Source organism: Paroedura picta, chromosome 4, assembly GCF_049243985.1.
Source record: "Paroedura picta isolate Pp20150507F chromosome 4, Ppicta_v3.0, whole genome shotgun sequence".
In the NCBI taxonomy this organism is placed as follows: domain Eukaryota; kingdom Metazoa; phylum Chordata; class Lepidosauria; order Squamata; family Gekkonidae; genus Paroedura; species Paroedura picta.
This window is the reverse complement of record NC_135372.1, coordinates 96,586,632-96,609,005: the sequence shown is the minus strand read 5'-3', so window position 1 is coordinate 96,609,005 and position 22,374 is coordinate 96,586,632. Positions and strand designations below refer to the sequence as shown.

Here is a 22,374-nt window from a genome sequence, read left to right as displayed (position 1 = left end):
CCCGTATAGGAAGGGCAGAATAAAATGTTGGTTTTATTGATTGTCCCATGCATAATGCCCACACCCTATGCCATTGTGTGTTTCTAGGATGGAAGCAAAGTGCTTATTTCCATTTTTCCATTCCTACCTGCATGTCATAACTTTGGAGCAGATGTACTGAAAAGATACAAGCTGCAACTGTAATGTCCAATAATATATATCGAGCTTCTGGTGGTAAAGGAAATGTGTAAAAAAACGGGAGGAGTCACCTTAGCAGAAGCTAAACTCCTGTTCCAGAGTTCAACCAGACTACTGACAGAGCAGCCCATAAGGCAACTGATGCTGTCCCTAGCATGGTTATGTGAGGCCATTGTCTGTGTGAGGCCAGGAATCTAGTTTTTGCATCTGTTTCTGTCTGTAGAGCATGTCTGTAGAGGCCTGCGCTCTGCTGAGGCTGCAGGTGGCAGGAGAGCTTGCTAGTGGGCACAGGAAGGGTGCACAGGCAGGTGGGGGCACATGGATGAATGGGCAAGAAGGGAGTTAATAGTGGTCACAGGGCCCCTCAAAACCTGGCACCAGCCTTGGTATTTATAGTAACTATACAATAATCCTTGGTTGGTGCAGCCAGGTGGGCTCACCCAAATGTTTGCACCAGAGAGGTCTTAAGGAAGATGAGGACAGCAGTCTGTTAGATGGGTGAATGATATATTTACCACCAGCAGTGGCAACAGATCAAGAAACATAGTTCAATCCAAGATGGACAGAGTAGAAAGACAGAATAGGAGCCACTTTTGTACTTCATATATCTCTCATTCCTTCCTTCATTGGCTCCTACCCCACTAGGCTGTTATAAGCCAGTCAAGCTGCCAGAAAAAGAGCAGTCCCTTGCAGCATCACTAATTGTGATGACTGTGGAAATACCTGTGGGCAACGACAAACGTAGGATAAAAGGAAGTTGTGGTAGCTTCCAGCACCCTAACACATATACCTGTAAACTGAATGCAGACAGAAATGCACATTTGCTCTGCTTCATCACAGTTGTATGTGTGCAGGTGACACATATTAAATGTACACTTACAAAAGGAAATGTTTGGAGCAGAAGTAAAGATGTAAACTACTTTTGAGTCGCTTTTTTGGGGGGGGGAGTCAGAATATAAATTAAATATTTAAATCTTGCTTTCTTTTTTTGCAAAGTAGCAGTTCTTTCCCACCTCCAGTTTGCACCATTTCCCCACAAATGCTTTGTTAACAGTTAGCCTCTATATTTTGTTACTGAACAGCATGGGGCGCGCAGGGTGGGGGGTGTCTCATAATCCAGGAGACCTAAATAACTATAGATTAGTATCAAATCTGTCCTTTGGAAGCTTGGAAGATGAGAAACTGCCTTGAGTATTTTTAAATAGAAAGTCAAGAAACAAATGCTCAAATAAATAAATATTAAATGACTCTAGGTTACTAGAGCTTGTAAATACATTTTATTTGCCTTCTTGTTAAGTGCGATGAAGTTACTTCCAACTTAATGTGGATTAGGTTCAGACCACTGCTTGTTTGCGTGCATCTTTTTTTCCCACTTACGGACATAATTGGACCGGGTCTGGGGCTGTCCCAGGCCTGGCCAGACTTGCCCACTCCGCATTCCCTTTTTTTGCTGTTGGATACAACGGGGTGTATGTTGGAGCTGGGACATATGTATGCAAGAAAACTTGGGCCATCTCCAATTGGATGTAGTTCCAACCCCCCCCCCCCGAGCATCACTTCCATCATGAAAAGTCCGATCATGTTACAGTGCAATTCCAATGTAACAAAATAGCAAGCCCACCCCCAGCCACCACTATGCTTGGTTGTCACCTTTCCTTCTTTTTCTTTTTCTTTTTCTTTAGGATTTAACTTTGTTTTAGTGAAATCAGGGATGGTCTGTGTGGGGGGGGGGGATGATGCAACAAAACAGCCAATGTTTAATCCCCTTGTTTGTGTTGTTACGTTTTTGTGTTACAATGTTATCATGGTAATTTAAAAATATATATATTTCAGACTTGGAGGGTGCTCAAATGTGACAAAATGGCACTGGAAGATTATCAGGGAGTTTCTACCACGTGACAATGATTAATGAGTAAAAAAAAAAAGGCAGGACATTTTGACTTCCTGTCCCTTGGCTATCATGTGCATGCACAATCCTGTCCATCGGCTATCATATGTATACACAAATCTGGGGGCAAATGGGACAGTAAGTTGAGGATTCCCTGTGCGTCATAGAAAAAGAATGGGGGAGCCATCCTGTAGCAAAAAACCAGGGTGCAGCACAACATAATGGCTGGGTGAATTCTCCGTGCGGAAGAGGTCCCTATTAACAGCCTTTCTCAGTTAATGAAACTGAAGGTCATGGCTTCCTTGACTGAGTCAATCTATCTCTTCCTCTTTTCCTGCTGCCTTTAACTTTTCCTAGCATTATTGTCTTTTCCAATGGCCCCTGTATTTTCATAATTTGATCAAAGTACAAGAGCTTCATAGAATCATCGTATGGCAACACCAGAGTCATCTAGTCTAATTCTTTGAAGAATGCAGTTTAGCCATTTTAACTTCTAGGGAGAGTTCAGGCCTGATTTAATCTAGAACCTGCTTATTTAATCTAGAACCTGCTTATTTAATCTAGAACCTGCTTATTTGTCTCTTTGGCATCATATGGTATCCATAAAACTTTCCCCCAACACTACATTTCAAAGGAATCAACTTCCTTCATGGCCCAGCTTTTACATCCATATCATAGTACACTTACACTGAAATTCTTTCTTCAAACGTTCACCTGAACTATGTGATTAGCAGTTATGTTTCTAGAAAAGAGATAAGCTCTTATAGTCCTTGGTCCAAAGAACCACCTTAAGAGGTATACTGTACATTATGATCTGAGGGCTGTTGTATACAAATAAGGTAGAGAACAGCAAGTGAGATCCCAGCCAATAAAGGCCTCCTTATAGAAGTTGCATATTTTTCAAAATGACAGTCTCCTCACAAAGTGAAATGTATTTGGTAGGGGCCAAATAGCTTTGAGCAGTTTGTAAACATTTCCCCCCACAAATATCTGAGAATTTACATATTAAAATAGGCGTTATTCTGTTTTGAAACATCACTGATTACATGTGCTCACTAAAAGTGCAAAATGCAACTGACTCTGAAACTCTGATGAAGACCATGTTTTCTTCATGCAGGCCAGCTTGGGCTAAAGGAGAGATCTTGGCTCCTCTAGTTTGCTATATGTGCAATTCTACAATGAAAAAATATTTTTTAATATTGGAATAAGTGCATATAACTGTTCAGTCATGAGTGATCCCTGTCTTGAACACATCCTGTTGGAGGCACCCTTGACTATTTATTTTGGTGGGGGATGAATATATCCAGTTCTTTAGAGGTTATAATTATCCCAGCTGTATCTTAAATGTGTGACATTTTGATTGTTGAAGATTTTTGCTTTCTCTTCCTCCTGTTTTCATTTACTCATTATTTACTTTTAAGATTATTTGTCTTTTGGGCTGCAACCTGTCAAGAGTTCATCAAGGCCAGGCAATCATATCACACCTTTATTATAATGCTATCTTTGGAGCAGGCAAATAAATTGTTCTATCATTATGATGCACTCATTTTAAATGAAGCAATGTGCCATGACTTTTCCCTGGTTATATATGATAGGTGTGGTGCAGTTGGCAGGGGCCAAGTCAAATAGCTATGGAGTTGTAAGGTGTTTTTTTAAAAAAAACAAATAGTTGAGAATTTACATATTTAAATAGGGTTCATTCAGTTTTCCTCTTCAAGCAGCATGATTGCTGCCACCCACTGTCAGGCGGGAAATCATTGCGGATTGTTTCTATTGTGACTCCTGGACAATTTGAACTAGATGCCCTCAACCTTTTTATCATTGAGAAACTCCTGAAACATTATTCAGACTTGAGAAACCCTGGAAGCGATGCCAGCAGACCACACCTCCCAGACATCATATGTCATCAGAAGAACTGTTCCAGTTGATATTTTGTTGTTATTGTTATGTTGTTATATTGATTTTTGATATTGATTTTGATAGTGTTCTATGTGAATGTTCAAAAATGTTTTATGTAAACCGCCCAGAGCCGTAGGGAAGGGCGGTATAAAAAAATATATATATAAATAAATAAAGTGGCATTACTCTGTAACTCCATCACTAGTGACCCCTCTTACTGCAACACCAGAAATGGGAATTGGGCAGGCATTTTCATCACAGCCCCCCCACCAATGCCACAAATGGCCTGTCAGCCTACCCCATCAGGCTGGAAACAGGGCAGGTCTCTGCTGCTTCATCACCCCCCCCTGCCACCATCCCCCAATGCAGTTAAGGTAATATGAGAGTACTTACCTCTCTGGACTCCAGATGCTGCCATGTATGATGAGCCTCCAGGGAATGGTAGAGGACAGGAAGGCCTAGAGGATCATTGTCCATGGGGTCGCGATGGGTCGGACACGACTTCGCACATAACAACAACAACATGATGAGCCTCAGCCAGCAAGGATTTGTATAGCTGGGGGCCCTTCCCACTCCCTCCAGGCTCATCATTGGCCATTTTGGGTGTGCATGCTCAACATGACCATATCACCTGATTTCTTTTTTAAATAATGAAAATAAATGTATACAAAATTAACTCCCAACCAATTGGTGAAACCCTTCCACGGCCATTGTGAAACCCCACGATTTCATGAAACCCCAGCTGAGAGCACCTGGTATAGACAGACATCCTTACACTGTTTACATAATTGAATTATACACTGCCTTAATGCAACAGAATATGGCAAATAAGTCAGAGTAAAGAAATGATGGGAAAACTGACCAACAGATTTCCAAAGATTCCACCCAGTTTGGCTCTAAAAGAGAACTATGGATCTAGGGAGAAACAGGTACCTGTGATAATTTAGTTCCCAAAAGCACTCCAGTCACTGGCCCACATGACTTGTATTATTGTCATTAGTACATGACAGAAGGAGAAGTGCTATGTTTAGTCTGTACTGTTCACATGTGTGTTATGCAAAGCTGTGACCAATCAGCTAAGGAGTGTGGGAGGGATTCTACCCTCATAGCATTTTTTAGACTCTGGGCTGTTTTGTCCCAGCTTACTTAGAAACCATCTTCAGTAGAGATGAATTGTAGGTTAGTGTCAATGAGACTGGAACATCACATTCTGTGAAACCCAAAAGGATGTCTCAATGTCTCAGGGTAGAGCTACAGGGGAGGGGGAACCACATTCTGAAGAACTGCTCTCTGCCATGAATGGTGCAACATGTTCTTCAATAGGTCAAGGTTTCGGTGTGAGACTGACAAAGAGATATTTACCTGAGGTTTGGTCCATCTCCCAGCAAGGAGACCAATCCTAACTTCTCATGCTCTTTTGCTATAACACAGTGCCATCCCTTTCGAACAACCTTTCTCTACTTTTTTACGATTGAGGAACCCCGGAAACATCATTCAGGCTTTAAGAAACCCCTCCTCTTCCCACTCCCTCAAGGCCCACTATTGACCATTTTGGGAGGGGGCTCAACATGATCATATTTGGTCATATCACAAGCTAAATGTTTAGGTAAAGGTAAAGGTATCCCCTGTGCAAGCACCGAGTCATGTCTGACCCTTGGGGTGACGCCCTCCAGCGTTTTCATGGCAGACTCAATACGGGGTGGTTTGCCAGTGCCTTCCCCAGTCATTACCATTTACCCCCCAGCAGCAAGCTGGGTACTCATTTTACCGACCTCGGAAGGATGGAAGGCTGAGTCAACCTTGAGCCGGCTGCTGGGATTGAACTCCCAGCCTTATGGGCAAAGCTTTCAGACAGCTGCCTTACCACTCTGCGCCACAAGAGGCTCTCGGTCATATCACAAGCTAAATGTTTAACAAATTAAAAAAAAAAAAAAAACATAACAGGACTGTGAAGAAACCCCAGGACTGTCAAGAAAGCCCAGGATTTCACGAAACCCTGATTGAGAAAGCCTGGCTTAGTACACTTGTCCATCACAGCAAACCTTTTAAGTCTTCTAATTTCTGTAAGACTGTTTTAAAGAGAAAAGAAGCAGTGTTCTGCTAACTCCAGGTTTGCAACAGATCTTAGTTACTGTGCAGTTCCAAAGCTTGTTTCCTTTTTCTGCCCAGACTTTATTGACTTCCTGTGTACCAATTCTCTCTCAAGAGCTAGCTAATCATCCACATTTCCATTTCTGCACATCCAAATTGGAAGGATGTAAATTTTATACGTTTCATAATTCATTATTCAACTAAAATCATTCAGTTATGGTTCCGACACAGAGGGCTACTCATTGATGGGCTGTCATCAATATGCTAATGACATATCTTATCTCCTCATGGATGGCCACCCATCCTCTCCCCTGGAAGCATTTGCCAGATGTTTGGAAGCTGTAGCTGGATGGTTTGAGCAGAGTCACCTGAAACTCAACCCCTCCAAGATGGAGGTCCTATGGATGGGTAGGAAGAGGACAGAACAGGAAATGCGCTTGCCCACCCTGGCCGGGATACAACTGACCACCATGCCCCAGGCCAGGAATTTGGGAGTGACCTTGGATGCTTCACTGAACATGGAGGGGCAGGTCAGGAAAGTAGTCTACCAGGCATTTTTCCATCTTTGTCAGATGAGGCTACTGGCGCCCTATCTGTCTCCGGAGCACCTAGCCATGGTGATCCATGCGATGGTCACCTCCAGAACAGATTTCAGTAACATGCTCTACACGGGCCTGCCTTTGTCCCTGACCCGGATATTGCAACTGGTGCAGAATGCCACTGATAGGGTCCTCACAAGAACATCTTGGAGGACCCATATCCAGCCTGTGTTGATGCAACTGCATTGGTTGCCAGATCCCAGATCCAGTTCAAAGTTTTGGTTTTAACTTTCAAGGCCCTTCATGGTCTGGGACCCACGTATCTAATAGATTGCCTGTTGCCCTATGTCCCCTGCAGGGCCTTGCGCTCTGCGGATACAAACTTATTGGTTGTTCCCAGCCCCAGAGAAGTTTGCCTGGCCTCAGCCAGGGCCAGGGCCTTTTCAGTCCTAGCCCTTACCTAATGGAATGAGCTCCCGAAAGAGCTGCATGGCCCACAGGGCCTATAAGATGGGCTCTTCCACCAAGTCTATGGTTGAGGCTGGTGCAGGAAGAAGATCTGGGGTGGGGGGGGGGCTCTGGAAGATAGACTACCAGCCTTGGAACATCTTGGATGGTGGCTGGCAGATACAGCCCTCTGCTGCCCAGTGGCAGGCGCTCCATTAAGGGGGGGAATGATTGGGGTATTTTACTGCCATGTTGTACTCTTTGATGTGTTTGAATGGGGTTTTATTGATGTGGGATTTATGTTGTAACCTGCCATGAGGTTACAACATAAATCCCACATCAATAAATTGGCCAGAAATTGCACCCATGGGGGGGGGATTTTTTTTTTTAACTTGAAGAGCATGTAAATGATTAAGCGCCAGCTTCTACACCAGCGAAAAAGGTCTTGAGACATCTAATGAAAAAATACTCATTGCTACTGGTGATTTTGGGTTAAAAAAACAGTTTTTAAAGGGAAAGGGGCTTTTCAGGAGCACAAACACAACAGTTCATTGGCTATTCTGTTTGACTGACGGTTAGGGGCAGGAAGAAGCATGGAAAAATATTGCCTCCTTTGTTGCGATTCCGGTGAGACCAGAAACCTGTGGGGATTTAATAGACCTCTACGGGGACTTCAATATTCCACTACAATTCAAGGTGTGTGTAATGATGAAATTCCACTGTTAAATATAGCGTTTCTGCATACTGCAAACATTTAGCAACATTGGTCATTGTGCGGAATGGCCCTCATTTATGTAACATCTGCCTGAATAGTCTACTAAGGCTGCATTAAAGTATCCGTATATTTTCAAAGAAACCACCAGAGGGGGTTGGATGCATATTACAGACTGGTTATTAGAACCTGGACGTTTTTCCTTACAAAAGAAAAATTTTTAGGATATACATATGTCTCTACAAGCACAGAAATTATATATTGAGGTTCAGATGGTACAATGCATAAAAATAGAAAAAATTCCTACTCAGAGTAGGATAGGGTAAAATAGCCAGTTTGTCTCAAGTAATGTCAAAAGACATCAAATTGTTCAAATATTTGGAACATGGGATTGGATTCAGCACAGCATTTCTGCAGGTGCAAGGAGTATCACCTGCCAAATGGAGCTTTCTGAGCTTCCACTCTCATCTCCCATGGCAGCTCAACATATCCCCAGAAATGTTGAGGAGAGGAGATCCCATAGAACAGGGTTTCAAGGAGCTTTGGGGGCTGCTTCAAGAGGCTCAGCCAAGAATATCATGCTGCATGAGCAAAAGTCCCTGCACACATGGAAACTTTGTGTTAGATCTAATGCAGTGGGTGCATCCTCTTCCTCCAATTACTTATGCCCAATCTGTGCTGATCTCTCAAAATATTTACTAACCCAAAGTAGGCAAGGTAGCCCAGAAACACATCCTGACCTATACCATCCAGTTCTTTAAGACTGAATTTTTAAATACTTTTTAAAAAATTACACAATCGATGTGGTAAGCATTTTTGTGAACCACTGAAGAAATTAGAAGGCTGTATGAAAACACTGATGCTAGCACTAAGCTGACTTGAAGTTTGCATACAAATGCAACTGTTCACTTTAATTCTGGATACCTCTCTGAACTTTTAGCATGTTAGCATGGACATAACCAGTGGTCCACAACCTTTTTATCACTGGGGACCGGTCAATGCTTGATAATTTTACTGAGGCCCGGGGGGGGGTAGTCTTTTGCCGAGGGACATTGCCGCCACCTGAACCCCTGCTCCACTTGCTTTCCCACCACCCACTGGGGTGCACTGCCAGCAGCAGCTGCACAGTGCTACGTCGAGGGGGAATCCCAGCCATGGCAGCCGTTGGAGAGCACCAAAGGTGAGCCAGCAGCAGACTGGGAGGGCAGCCCCCGAGGCAGCAGCCAGGGAGGAGGACGAGGAGGAGCTGTGGCCTGGTACTGACTGATTCACGAACCAGGACCGGTCCCTGGACCGGGGGTTGGGGACCACTGGACATAACTATATCTTATCAGCAAGAGTACTATAAAATTCTATTGGAGGAACAATTATCTTCAAGTTAGGAAGAAGCCATCTGCTATCCATTGTAGAATGGTGGCAACTCTAAGGCTTAGTTTCCACTTTCCCTTGAATACAGTTGCAAGCTTCATTCCTCTGTACCCAATACAAGCCAGTTCATTGTCCTATGCATACTACTGTGGTGTTCTGGCAGACTCCCTTTTGAATGCAATATGAGAAGCTCAATGGAGCCTTTGAAGGACACTAAAGCTTTGCAAAGCAGCCAATATACTAAAGAGACTGAACTGCTGTTTAGACTGCTTGGATTGCACGGTTGCAGGCTTTTGAAAATAAGCCCTCCTGTACTCTCTTTGAATAATGTGGGACTAGTAGATTGTTAAAAGGCTGAGCAGGAATTTCAGATTAGCACGCAAGAGGGGCCTTTCATTCCTGCCCCTTTGGGTGGCAATTGTACATAACTGAACATGATCTGGGACTAGGACTGCCAGGTATCAATCTATAATGTGAGATCTCCCACCAATGTTCCCTAACCCTCCTGCCCTACCAAGTGGCAAAAATATAGAGCAGAAATTACCATATCTCTTGAAAGCATGATGACACTTCAAGTGAGAACTTAGCAGCGACATCATACTGGAATAACATCTAGGATTCCACTGAAACTGTGGTAAAACCACTGAGCATCAGAGCAACAGGTGATGCATTTTACATGTTCCCCCTCCCTTAAGGCTCCTGCTGATTACCAACAGATAGAGCTGCTTAGGCCACAACAACGTTGGCAGGAATATGGCAGGCATATGGCAGTTTGCTAGAGCTTAGGAGAAATGACTAGCACCTGAGGCATCCATTGATAAAACCAGCCCATAATCATCTGGATGGGTTGGTTGGTGAGGGACCATCCCTGATGCTGAGCAGCACTTTCCCCTTTCTCCCCAGCCTGTGGCTGTTCTAGAACTTTATAGATGCAGGGGCAAGGACCGGCTTTCTCTTAACAGCTCATACAATTTTCTACAGCAGGAGAGACTTTGAAGTTAAGTTTATTTTACCATATCTATTTTATTTATTTATTTTTAAAATCTGTATACCGCCTCTCTCCTGCAGCATGGGGCTCAGGATGACTCAGATTTTAAAAGACATACAATGGAATCCTAAGGTTCACCATTAAATCAGTTAAATTGACATTCTCCCAGTACCTGGGCATATTTCAAAGAGAAAACATCTGGCAGACCAATAACCAATGAAAATAAAAGGACTAACTAAAGGCCTGCTGGAACAATTCCATCTTGCATGCCCTGCAGAACCCTGACAGGTTGCACAGGGCATGTGTGTCCTCTAATAAAGCATTCCACCAGGACAGGGCTATGATGGGAAAAGGCCTCAGCCTGGTAGAAGCAAGAAGGACTTCCTGAGGACAAGGCACCATCAAAAAAATCCCACAGTGATAAGCACAAGCAGCTTGGGGGGGGGGGTTATATCAGGTGAGGTGGTCCTTCAGTTATGCCATTCCCAGGCTTTAAACATTATAACCATCACCCTGAACCTAACCTGGAAACAAATTGGCAAACTCAAGATTGGCTAAATACGGTTAGACCACGATGAACCATTCAACAGCCTTGCAGCTGCATTCTGGATCACCTCCAGTTTCCAAGTACCCCCAAGGACAGTCTTGTGTAGAGTACATTGCAGCAGTCAAGTCTGGAAGTGACTGTGGCAAGACCAGGTCAGTTCTGATCTACACCTTTACAGAGAAAAGAAGAGTTTATTTATATACCCCCTTTTCACTACCCAAAATACTCTCAAAGCGGCTTACAATCACCTTCCCTTCCTCTCCCCACAAAAGACACCCTGTGAAAGAGGTAGGACTGAGAGAGCCCTGACAAAACTGCTCTGTGAGAACACTATTAGGACTGTGACTAGCCCAAGGTCACACAGTTGTCTGCAGGTGTAGGAGTGGGGAATCAAACCTGACTCTCCATATTAGAAGCCACTGCTCTTAACCACTACACGAAGCTTAGGAACTACTAGAATTGCTCTTCAACTGCTTACCTTCAGCAACTGCATATCTTGAAAACAGTGGTTCCTTGTTTGCTTCAACAATGAGAGGAGATCTGCTGCTGCAGAAGAAAACACATTGCCGACATCCAAAGTTATCACCAAAAGCTCATTTTGTTGATCTCTAAAGTGCTACTGGAATCACATCTAGTTGTTTGGAGGCTGCTGTGGAGGGTGAACCAATGGCAAGGCAGTCCCCAGTCCATCTCCTGATCTATGTGAGTAGCTGGACATTGGCAGAAATGGGGTGGGACCGTTTTCCTTCCTTCGCATTCAACACAACAAGAGAACTTTTAGCCGCTCATAGGCATACTCTGAACCAAACCTTGCACTCTATCATTACCTACCATGGATAGGGAAGAAATTACAACTGAAGTCTAGACTAAAGACATCACTTCCCCGGAAGAAACTGCTGTTTTGGAGGGCAAGCTCTATGGTATCACATCCCTGTTGAGCACCCACCACTCCCCAAAGTTTGCCCTCTCCAGGTACCACTTCCCAAATCTCCTGCAATTTCCCAGGTTGGATTTAGCCACCCAATCTATAATTTAATTTACTAATGAATCCGGATGCCCCAGCACTGGTCACAACATGCCTGTCTGCACTGCATATTGTTTGGAGGACCTTCACATTGGTGTCTCAAACTCTGTTGCAAAAAAAGTTGGAGTAGATAGTGGCTCCTCAGAAGTGGCAATTCCCATGAGACCCTATCTTTCCTATAAACTCAACAAACCAGACCTCATGTCACTCAGCAAGTTAATCAACCTACACGATTCCTTAACTGCTGGTAGCAGCAGTTGCCAGCAATCCCATTTCCCCTGCACTTTATCTACTCTGGGCAGTAGAAGAATGACAAGCTGCCAGGATCCACTTGGCTGTTTAAACAAAGCAGGTCTCTAATGCACAAGCCACTAAAATGAGCTTAAGCAAAAGACATTCAATTGCCCAGCTAAATTTGGAGTTGATGCATCTAACTAGCCAGTGTGCAGAAGAGAGAATCGTATTGAGGAGAAAGAACTGATCTTCAGACTGGACACAGTGGGGAGGAAATTGAGTGATATATCAATATAGCAACATGATTTCCTGGCATGTTGAGCAAAATGGCAGTTGTGTTCCAAATACCCTGTTCTAACAAAGAAAACAAGACTGTCTGGAATCTAATAAACATCCTTTTCTAAACTGAAGCTTTTATTTGATTTCCTGTAAGTAGCTATATATGCCATTGGGCAGTGTCCTGACATGGTTTACAGAGAAATTTAGACCCTAACAACTACCACTGGGAAAGTAAATTCCAATGGTCCTAAGTAATTATAACAACAAAGAAAGATACCCACTCCATGTTAAGATTTTAATATTCGGATGGTCAATGTTTTGTTTCGACATGTCATGATTTTAAGAAATATAATGTATAGTGCTCATTGTACAAATCTCAACTGCTGAGGTAAGCCTCATAGTTGAAATCTGTTTGGGATACATGTATATTATGTTATTAGTAACTGTACCGGGCCATGAGAAAGATGCTTGTTAACTGTGTGACATCCCCATGTGTATACGGAAGTGCACAAAAATGGGGAGTTGCACTAGGAGAAGGTACCTATGTATGAAACTAGTGGATGGATTTTTATGCAGAACTTTTAATATTTACAATTTGATTAAAGACTATGTGATTTAATATAATTTTAGCTTTTGTGGAATTGACCTTAATATCTGTAACTGCTTGGTGAGCGGTGTCATATTTGGTTACGGGAATGGGGGGCGGGGAGTAGGTCGGGCGAGCGCCTTCCGATTGGGCCCTCACCAGGACAGGACAGAGTTCTAGCCAGTCGAAAGGCACGAAGCCCCACACCCGCGGAGCCTAAGGGCTAAGTGGGCGGTTGGCCCAATCATTGGGCCAAAGTTCTGACAGGGCCTGCTCACCCGGCCCAGCCAGCGCCAATCTGGAGACATCACTGCCAGTCAACCTCTGACCACAACAGGGAGAAGAGGTCAATAGGGCTGCCAAGGGGGATGAGAACAGAGTCTTGGACAGGCTGCGCCAGCCCTTTTCGCCCTAACTGTCATGTCCAACTGTAACTTGCTTCAGAACACTGACAGAGCTGGCAGGAGGCTGCAGAGTGCTCCCCCTCCCCCCTCCAGGCCTGCTGAGTAGGAGCCTCTGATAGCTTCTGACTGAGGGGAAGGAAACCTTTCCAAGAGCAATCCAGGGGAGTCTGAGGGCATGGGTGTGGGCATTCCATTTCAGGCAGGGAGCTTTCCCCTTCTGCCAAACAGCTGGCTGACAGGGAGGCCACAGAAAAGCCCCTTCTCATTTAAAATACTGCTCTGCCTGGGGGTTAGACACAGCCAAGCCATGTGAATTTCGTCTTCACAACTCTCTGCATATTTGAAGCCTAATGCACACCATTATTCTGCAGATGAAACTGGATGCTGTTGCAGAGGTTCTTTTGTCTCCTGTTTCATCTGCACAAGAACCCTGTGCAGTAGGCCTCACGTCTTTCAATTCAACAACCTGTGTGGGAGGCCTTAAATGTTTCTTCTCCACCACAACCCTGTCCAAAGTAGCCCTTTCTGCCTGCTGATCTTTATACTCTGAAGATGAGTTGTAATTCCAGGAGCTCGCCAGGCCCCACCTGGAGGTTGGCTACCGATGGGTTAGAAATATTCCTGGATTTTTGGAGGTGGGACTTCAAAATCATACAGTGCCTCAGTCTGGCCTCCAAAGTAGGCTCAGAAGAAAAAAGGAAATCACGAGGCACAATGATATAGTAGTCTTCTCTATGTTTATAGGTGAAAAGGTTATAACATTAAGTCTAAATGGTCAAACAAATAATCAAACATAAAGAGTCAACCAAAACAGGATCCTAGGTTACGTGACCCACTTTCTGTTTTACCTTCGTCAGTGGTTGCTCTTCCAATATACTGTCATAGTAGTAGTTGTAGTATCACATTGCCAAAATGCTCATAATCGTATGGGGATTTCATAAAGTGGAAATTGAGGAATCCACAGTTCTATACTTGATTGGCCTCCAGAGTAGCCATTTTTGCCTGCAGAGCTGATCATTATAATCTAGAGATGACCAGCGATCTAGATATTATGGTAGGGGCTTGCAGACTGCAGTTGGGGGGGGGGGAGTTGTGCAGGTCTGACCCTCCTGGGCTATGGGCTATGGCCAGCCCTTACCAGCAACTGTTTGCATTCTGGGGCACAGACAGACAGACCAGCATCAGTCCTGTGAGTCTGGAAAGTGCAGGAAGATCTAAATAAAGAATATTTACAGCCTGAAACTGTTAATAGTGAACAAGTAAATGGCTGGAGAGACATGGGAACCGTGGTGACTTTTTCAAGCTTGGCCCAGCAAATAAAAAACAGTATACAAAATCTTACTAAGGTCAAGACTGCTGTGCACAGAGAGAACTTCTCTTAGAGTTGCCAGCTTCCATGTGAGGCTCTCTACCCTACCTCCGTCACGGGGAGTTTGCTATGGGGAGAGGAAGGGAAGATGATTGGAAACTGCTTTGAGACACCTGAGGCCTGCTGGGTCACTGTGGCCCATTCCCAGTTCTCTCAAACCTCTCACAGCCCCACATCCCTCATCGGTCATCTATTGAGGGGAGACAAAGGGAAAAGGTGTTTGTAAACCGCTTTGAGACACCTTTGGGTAGTAAACAATAGGGGACAAAAAAAAAACAACAGTTCTTCTTCTAAGGACCAACAATAAAAGAAGCATGTGGGCACATAACATTTTATCAACAGTGAAAAAATGGAGACAGAAAGAGCAGGGTGGACATCTGTGTACTGTGACTAACCCATGTGTTTTAGGGCAGGGAGACATTTCAATGTCTGTGGCTTAATTCACACAAGAAGGGAAATGACACAGAGCTGGGAGGAATTGGTTTCCATGTAATCTCCTCCTAAGAAGAATCTCCAGTCTGATTTTCCCTTCACATATCTGAAGACATGGCTCTGGAAAGCTCATCTGTAACCACTATGCCATAATTCCCAAAGGTCAGTCCTCTCCCACACTCAATGAACATTCCAAACCACAAGTTCCTGACATCCATATCTCCATACCCATTCCCTCATTTGTCACCATGCCACCACAACCTCCCACACAACACACATATTCAACCCCATGCCCTTACAGACTGAACAACTCCTCTTCCCACCGCCAAGATCTAGAGCCCACTGTATTCCTGGATACAATGGGCTTTGCCCCTAGTATCTATATACAAGGTTTTTTCTTTTTATCCCATGTATAACTTATCAATTTACAGCCAATTTATGGCAACTCCATAGAGTTTACTTCTACATGTGACCCCTCATTCAGCTAATCCAGAGTTTAGGGCTAGGAGGTCATTAATATGCTGTTGACACCCAGCTGTATCTGTTAATGGACGGCCATCCATCTCACTCCCAACTATATTGGCCAGTTGCTTGGAGGCAGTGACAGATTGGCTTAAGTAGAGTCAGCTGAAGTTGAATCCAGCTAAGATAAAGGTCTTTTGGATGGGTCAGCTGCCTAAAGTAAAACGTACAACTCCTGGCTTCTGGTCCTGTTAGCAACCTCAGCCACTATCAGGTACCTGGGGTGATCATGAACTTATCGATGTAAGAAGATCAGACTACTTGGGCTATCCAGGTCAGAGCTTTCTATTCCTTAAGCCTCTATTAAAAGGACAGGATTTTTTTTGCCAGGCCTGTTAGCAACTCTACCCTTGATCTACCTGAAACTGTCAAATTAAACAGGTGTATGAATTGTTATGAGCTCTAACTCTCAAAACCTTAATTTGAACAAAGTTTTGTTAGTCTCTAAGGTGCTATTTATCTCCATTTCATTTTGCTACAACAGATTAACAGAGCTATATTTTCTGCAATTATTAACTGAGAAAGAATAGCAATAGTAGCAAGACCTACGTTGGTTGATCCAGCCTCTTTTCTGCAGTATCTGGAAGATCTGTAGGTGGGATGTGTCTCCAAATACAACAATAAAATACTTCCTTGCTATCTAATCTGTCATATTTCCCTTCCCTATTATTTACCAGGCCTGATTTCCTCAATAATTTGACAGCTGCAGGCTGAGCCATGACGTCAAGCTTAAGCCAAGGTGTTTAATTGAAATGAATAAGGCTATTTGTTATAAACTTTATTCATACATAAAATAAGTCTGGAGACTGTGGGCTGCTTTCTCAAAGGCAAATCTATCTCAGAAATGTTTTCTGGAAGCCTGTTGCTGCAGGTGGGGGCAGGAATGGGACACATTTAGCCTGGGTGCCTCTGCTGTTAGACTGCTGAGATATTATTGACCAATGAGGGAAACAAGATGCTGAACTGGGGGATCACTGATTCCATCTACAAGGTTCTTCTAATGTTGTTACAATGGGGAAAACAGATGATTACATACAGCACTCTCCTCCCCTGGAATTCTCCACTAAGATATATATATCAAAGCTATACAATTCAGAAAGCTTCTTTAGGCTTAAATGATACTGACAAAAAAAGCAACATTAAGTTCAAAAAAAGCAATATTAAGTGCATATATTAAGTGTATTCCATTAAACAAGGGACCAAATCCTACCTTCAAACAATGGAGGGAGAAAAGCTAGTACATTCACAAGTGTATTTTTAAAAACTTCCTTGAGATATCTTTGGAAATTCTAATAAAACAAATTCTCTCATATGGTTGGATCTTATTGCTAAATTTAAATAAATGCAGATAATTTAACTGGCTCGAGAAGGCGTCTTCTGACAAAAGAGGTTTCCCCCACCAGTTGAATGCTTATTATATAGAAGGAAGGTTCTGAACGTAACTGAATGGACTGATAGGATCGAGTCCACAGAAGATAACTTAAGACCAGACTTTACTTCACTGACTGCCCATCAGTTACTGGGCTCAGTTTATTATGAGCTTTCAAATATTTAGCCCTTCATGGACAGACTCTTATGTTGTGAGACCACCTCTCCAGTTATGCTCCACCATGAGAGCGTTGGTCTTCTGTCAGTGCCAACCAGCAAATGGGCAAAACCCATGCATGTGCTTTCTGCATCATGACTCCCACCATAGGGAATAGGGATGGGCATGAACTTGAAAAGTGCAAACCATGGACCGGCATGAATTCTTAGCCGTCTCACAAGCTGATTCATGAGGTAGAAGAACCATCTGCCATTTCCTCAGAAAGAACTTACTTAGGGATATTTGGGGGGGGGGCTGTAACTCAGACCCCGTATATCCAATCCTCACCAAACTTGGAGGTCATGTAGGAGAGAGTCAACTAGAGATCCTCTGTAAGTTTTAAGCCTCCAGCTTGCACTGGACCCATCCTGTATACTCCTGAAGATGGTCATTTTGACATCCACATGGATCAGGAGTGTGTAGAATGGATCCTGTGCAAGCTAGAGACATGAAAGTTGCAGAGGATTTCCCCCATATGCTCCTCTATATGCCCTCCAAGCTGTTGCTTCAACGTTTTGTAAACATTTTGATTGAGCAAAGACAGTCTGAGAATGAATGTACTCAATAACCAGTACAAACCTCCATGAACAGCTTGAAAATTCATGGAAAGTTAGTGCTGGTACTCCTAAGGTAAAGGTAAAGGTATCCCCTGTGCAAGCACCGAGTCATGTCTGACCCTTGGGGTGACGCCCTCTAGCGTTTTCATGGCAGACTCAATACGGGGTGGTTTGCCAGTGCCTTCCCCAGTCGTGACCGTTTACCCTCCAGCAAGCTGGGTACTCATTTTACCGACCTCGGAAGGATGGAAGGCTGAGTCAACCTTGAGCCGGCTGCTGGGATTGAACTCCCAGCCTTATGGGCAAAGCTTTCAGACGGCTGCCTTACCACTCTGCGCCACAAGAGGCTCACTCTGCGCCACAAGAGGCTGGTACTCCTACCATGAACTTAACTTTGTGAAGCACTATCTGGCCAAAATTCATCACAAACTTTTATTTTGTGAGCTTGTTTATCCCTGAGCCTGTTTGCCTGTGGGGGTCAGGAAGGCTCCCACTCTCCTGGCTTTCTGCAAAACTGAACTATTCAAGAGGGCTTTTCTACAAATGCAATGGACCCACACTGTACAAAATGCTTCACAAAGGATGTTAGGGAGTATGGTCTATAGCAGTGGTCCCCAACCTTTTTATCACCGGGGACCGGTCAACGCTTGACAATTTTACTGTGACCCGGGGGGGAGGGTAGTCTTTTGCCGAGGGACACCACCACTGCCTGAGCCCCAGCCCTGCTGCTTTCCCGCCAGTGCCCCTGACTTCCTGCCACCTGCTGGGGGGTGCTCCTAGCAGCAGCTGCACAGTGCCATGCCGAGGGGGAGCCCCAGCCATGGTGGCCACCGGAGAACACCAAAGGTGAGCCGGTGGCAGAGTGGCAGGGCAGCCCCTGAGGCAGCAGCCAGGGAGGAGGATGAGGAGGAGCCGCAGCCCGGTACCGACTGATCCACGGACCGATCCTGGTCACCGGACCATTGGTTAGGGACCACTGGTCTATAGTATTGTGTATAGCTTGTTGAAATAGGATTCTATTATGTCATTTTGGCTTCATTTGATGTGTCATATTAATACTTATGTGTTGCTTCAGCACAGTGTTGAGGCTTCTGGTTGGTTCTACAACCTTAATTCCTATTGCATATTCATTGAATGCCCCATCTTGTTGATTGTATTGACTCACGGTGTAATCTACCTTGAGTCCAATTGAGTAAGATGGACTATAAAAAAAATAAATCAATAAGCCTGGCTTTGTGCATAACTTCTTGAATCTTAAATTATTCTTTATGCACATTATCTTTATTATTTATTTCGTAGCTTCAAACTTCCATTCATCCATTATCATATGTGATTAATACCTTTGGAGATTTGTCTGGATATTTTATTAATTGGGCAAAATCTTGAGGCCACTGGGAGGCAATATATGATGGAGTATAATTACCTAAGACATTTTTGGTGGTACCCAGGTATTATTACTTATCTTAGAATACTGAATACTAGAGATATTATGCATATGATTATGCTAAATTTTAACAAGCTATTTGCTGATATATCTTTGGATTGGAACAGGTGGGCAACTTTAAATGTCTTTATGGGTCAAAGTAAACCCACTCAAAAGAAATATTATGCCTACAATTATTTTAATGTTATGAACAGTTTCTTTATATATACCTTGCAGATGTACTCATACAATTATTATTTTGTTTTGCAAATTTATGTAGGGTTCCTCACATGTTCAGATTTCTTTAAAGAGGATGCAAAATCTATTCAATGAAGGATGATTTGGTTTCCCTGTTCTTTATATCAGTGGATCCCAAACATTTTTGCTGCCCCCTTGGCTCCCTGGCCACATCCTTAGTGCTGTAATTTCCAGATCAAGCCCAAAGGCAGGCTAGTGTAGAGCGAGTTACAGAAATCTTTTCTGGAGGTGACCGTTGCATGGATCACTGTGACCAGGTGTTCGGAGGACTGGTAGGGTGCTAGTAGCCGAGCTTGGCAAAGATGGAAAAATGCCTGGCTGGCTACCTTCTTGACCTGTGCCTCAAGAGTTAAGGAGGCATCAGTGGTCACCCCCAAATTCCTGGCTTGAGGCATGATCTTAAGTTGCGTCCCTGCCAGGGAGGATAGGCGCACTTCCTCTACTGCTCCCCTATGTCCCAGCCATAATGTCATGGCCCTATCTCCAGAGGGTGCCTCTGCACCACTGCCTGAGCTCATTCTGCCAGCTCCCTCGGAGGAAGAAGTGGAGGAGCTGGAGCAAAGCAGCAGGGTGCAGCTTAGAGAAGCAAGTCCCGATAGGGAGCCACAACCAGGTCCCAGCCAGACAAGCACCATGCCCTCTGCACCAGCATTACCTCAGCCTGCAGCAACACCCCTGAACAGCCCAGACTCATCTCCAGAGCGCAGGAGGGAATGCAGGAGGACAACGTTGGCAATACGCAGGCATAGTGCTCGGCTAAGACTACAGCAACAGGCTAGGTTGGGCTCAGGTGGGGCTCATTCATCGGAGGAAGGCTGAGTGCCAGGTGCAGCCACTTGGTGTGACAGCTCAGCTTGTTCTTAAACACAGCAGAAATGCTTCCCAGTGTGGCTGCAACTTTGTGCACATGTCCACCCGTTGCCTTGACTGGTTTCCTGATCCCCGACACTTCGGTGAAGCTCTGGTTGACTGATTCCTGGCTTGACTCTGCTTCACCCGACTAAACTACTCTTTGATTGAATACTCCACAGATTCCCAGCTTGACCTTGGTAAAGATAAACGACAACTCTTTCGGTTCTTCTTTGGACTTCATCCACTAGCAATTCCTGATAAGACCAGGACTGGACTTTTGACTACTCTCTGGTACGCGCTTTGAACTTTCTTGACTTTGTAACCATGCTTGCCCTTGCACTAACCCTGCATGTGCCAGGCTAGGGCAGCACACATAGAATCTCTGTCTTGGAGGGGTTGAGTTTCAGGTGACTCTGCTCAAGCCATTCAGCCTTTTGACATTCTGTCAATAGATAATAGCTTACCCTGCAGGTAATTCTGAGAGCACAGGAAAAACATATTACATCTTTTGCAAACCTTGAAGTTCAAATTGAAAATAGGAAAATGCCTGCATTAATTGTCTTAATTGTTATTTATCAGGGAAGTCAGTTTCTCCTTCTCGAGATAATTAGCATTCTTTTGATTGACCGTGAACTGTGTCACAGTGACTTTTCTTTCTGCAGCAGCCTTATTTACACACCACAGTTAATTTAAGCGTGTGACCTGCATTCACTTGTTTGATCAATGGGATCTGAGAGTAAAAATCAAGTTCTCTGTTTCTTAAACTGAAAGCTTGGGTTTCAGTGGGTTGATATGGCTGATGCAAATTGATGGCCTCTAACTGGACATAGAAGGAGCTGCTCATTAAACTTTTGGCTGAATTTGCTGATTTATGTACCTCTTAGGGCCCCACATTGGCATTGCAAAAAGTTTAGATTTAATAGAAGATTATTTTAAAACCAAAGGAAAAGGTTTTATAGATTAAAGTAAACCTAATTTTCCCCATGGACAAATGCCCTCCACCATAGAATCCATCCCAATATTTTAGCCACAGGAACTGCACTCTGTATGTGTGGAATTCAGCTGCAAAGGAGGGAGCTGTGAGCTGAGCCATCAAGCCCAAGCACAGAGTGCTTTAGTGCTCAAATATGCTAATAGCTCTGGCTGAAGAAGGACAATGGTTTACCTTCTTATCACACTCTGATATAATGTCACACCTGAGGAGACTGAGAGGGACACATGCAAATTGCAAGAACAGTCTTCCCGTGATATGGATGGTAGAAAGATCAAAATAACCCCAAGTGGGACAGACTGTCCCAAAGGGATCTAATAATTTTTTGGACACTGATTAGAAGCTGTCTTTCTGGAACAGCTCTTTGAAGATGCACAAGCCATGAAGCTTTTTTCTAGGGAATCTATTTTGACCATGTACCAAGGTTCAATGGAAAGACGTCCCAACTCAAAGGGCTAAGGTATACTGGACAAGACTGCATGAAATAACACAAGCCTGTCCTATTTAAATAACATACCACATAAAATATAAATGGTACTTCTGATGACATGCCAGCCCTCTGATTGCCCCTGTGGGGGGGGGGGGCTAAATAGAGGGGCTGGCATGCTGTCAAAAAGCAGCAGAGGGCCTCTGATTGGCCCTCACTGGGATGACTATACCCAACGGAGGGCCAATCAGAGATTCTTCCCCACCACTGTCCCCCACTCCTCTATGCCACTTCCCAGCATTTCTGATTAAGAGAAGCAGCCCCCAGGAGGTGAGGTGAGCCACAGAGCTAGGGAGGATGCTGGCCTATGGCAGCAGGAGGAAACCTGGCTGGGTGCACCTGACTTCATTACCTTCCCCATGCTCCTGGCCACACTCCACAGTAGCGCACTGCACTCCCTGCACTTCTGCCTCCTGGAAGTCCTAGAGAGTCTGGCTAACCATGCTTTACCGTGTCACCCACCTTGCCCTGTACTCCTGCCTCCCAAGAGGCCGAGGGAGCCTGCCTTGGTGTCTACCACCTTGAAGCACTCCCTGTGAGCCTGGCACCTATCATCAGCACCAACCTGGCTGGGGAAGGAAAGAGAATGTGTATTATGTTGGAGTTGGTGACACCTGCTATTCCTACCTATCGCCACACTCCAACATAATACACATTCTCTTTCCTTCCCCAGCCAGGTTGGTGCTGATGATAGGTGGGGGCATGGTCAATGCAT

At 44.3% G+C, this 22,374-nt stretch overlaps 1 long non-coding RNA gene across 2 annotated transcripts in view; it reads right to left on the bottom strand.

Moving 5' to 3' along the window:
* The window catches only part of LOC143835943 (uncharacterized), a 33,148-nt gene extending 19,970 nt beyond the window's left edge, over nt 1-13,178 (bottom strand). The window contains exons 1-2 of one of the 2 annotated variants that reach the window (XR_013230418.1): nt 13,058-13,178; nt 11,135-11,202 (exon numbers count right to left, since the gene is read on the bottom strand). This is a non-coding gene — a long non-coding RNA (uncharacterized LOC143835943). Of the gene's footprint in view, nt 1-11,134; nt 11,203-12,839; nt 12,887-13,057 lie in introns of those variants that run through there. The other variant, XR_013230419.1, reaches the window with a different exon arrangement.
* Nucleotides 13,179-22,374: the final 9,196 nt, after the last annotated feature.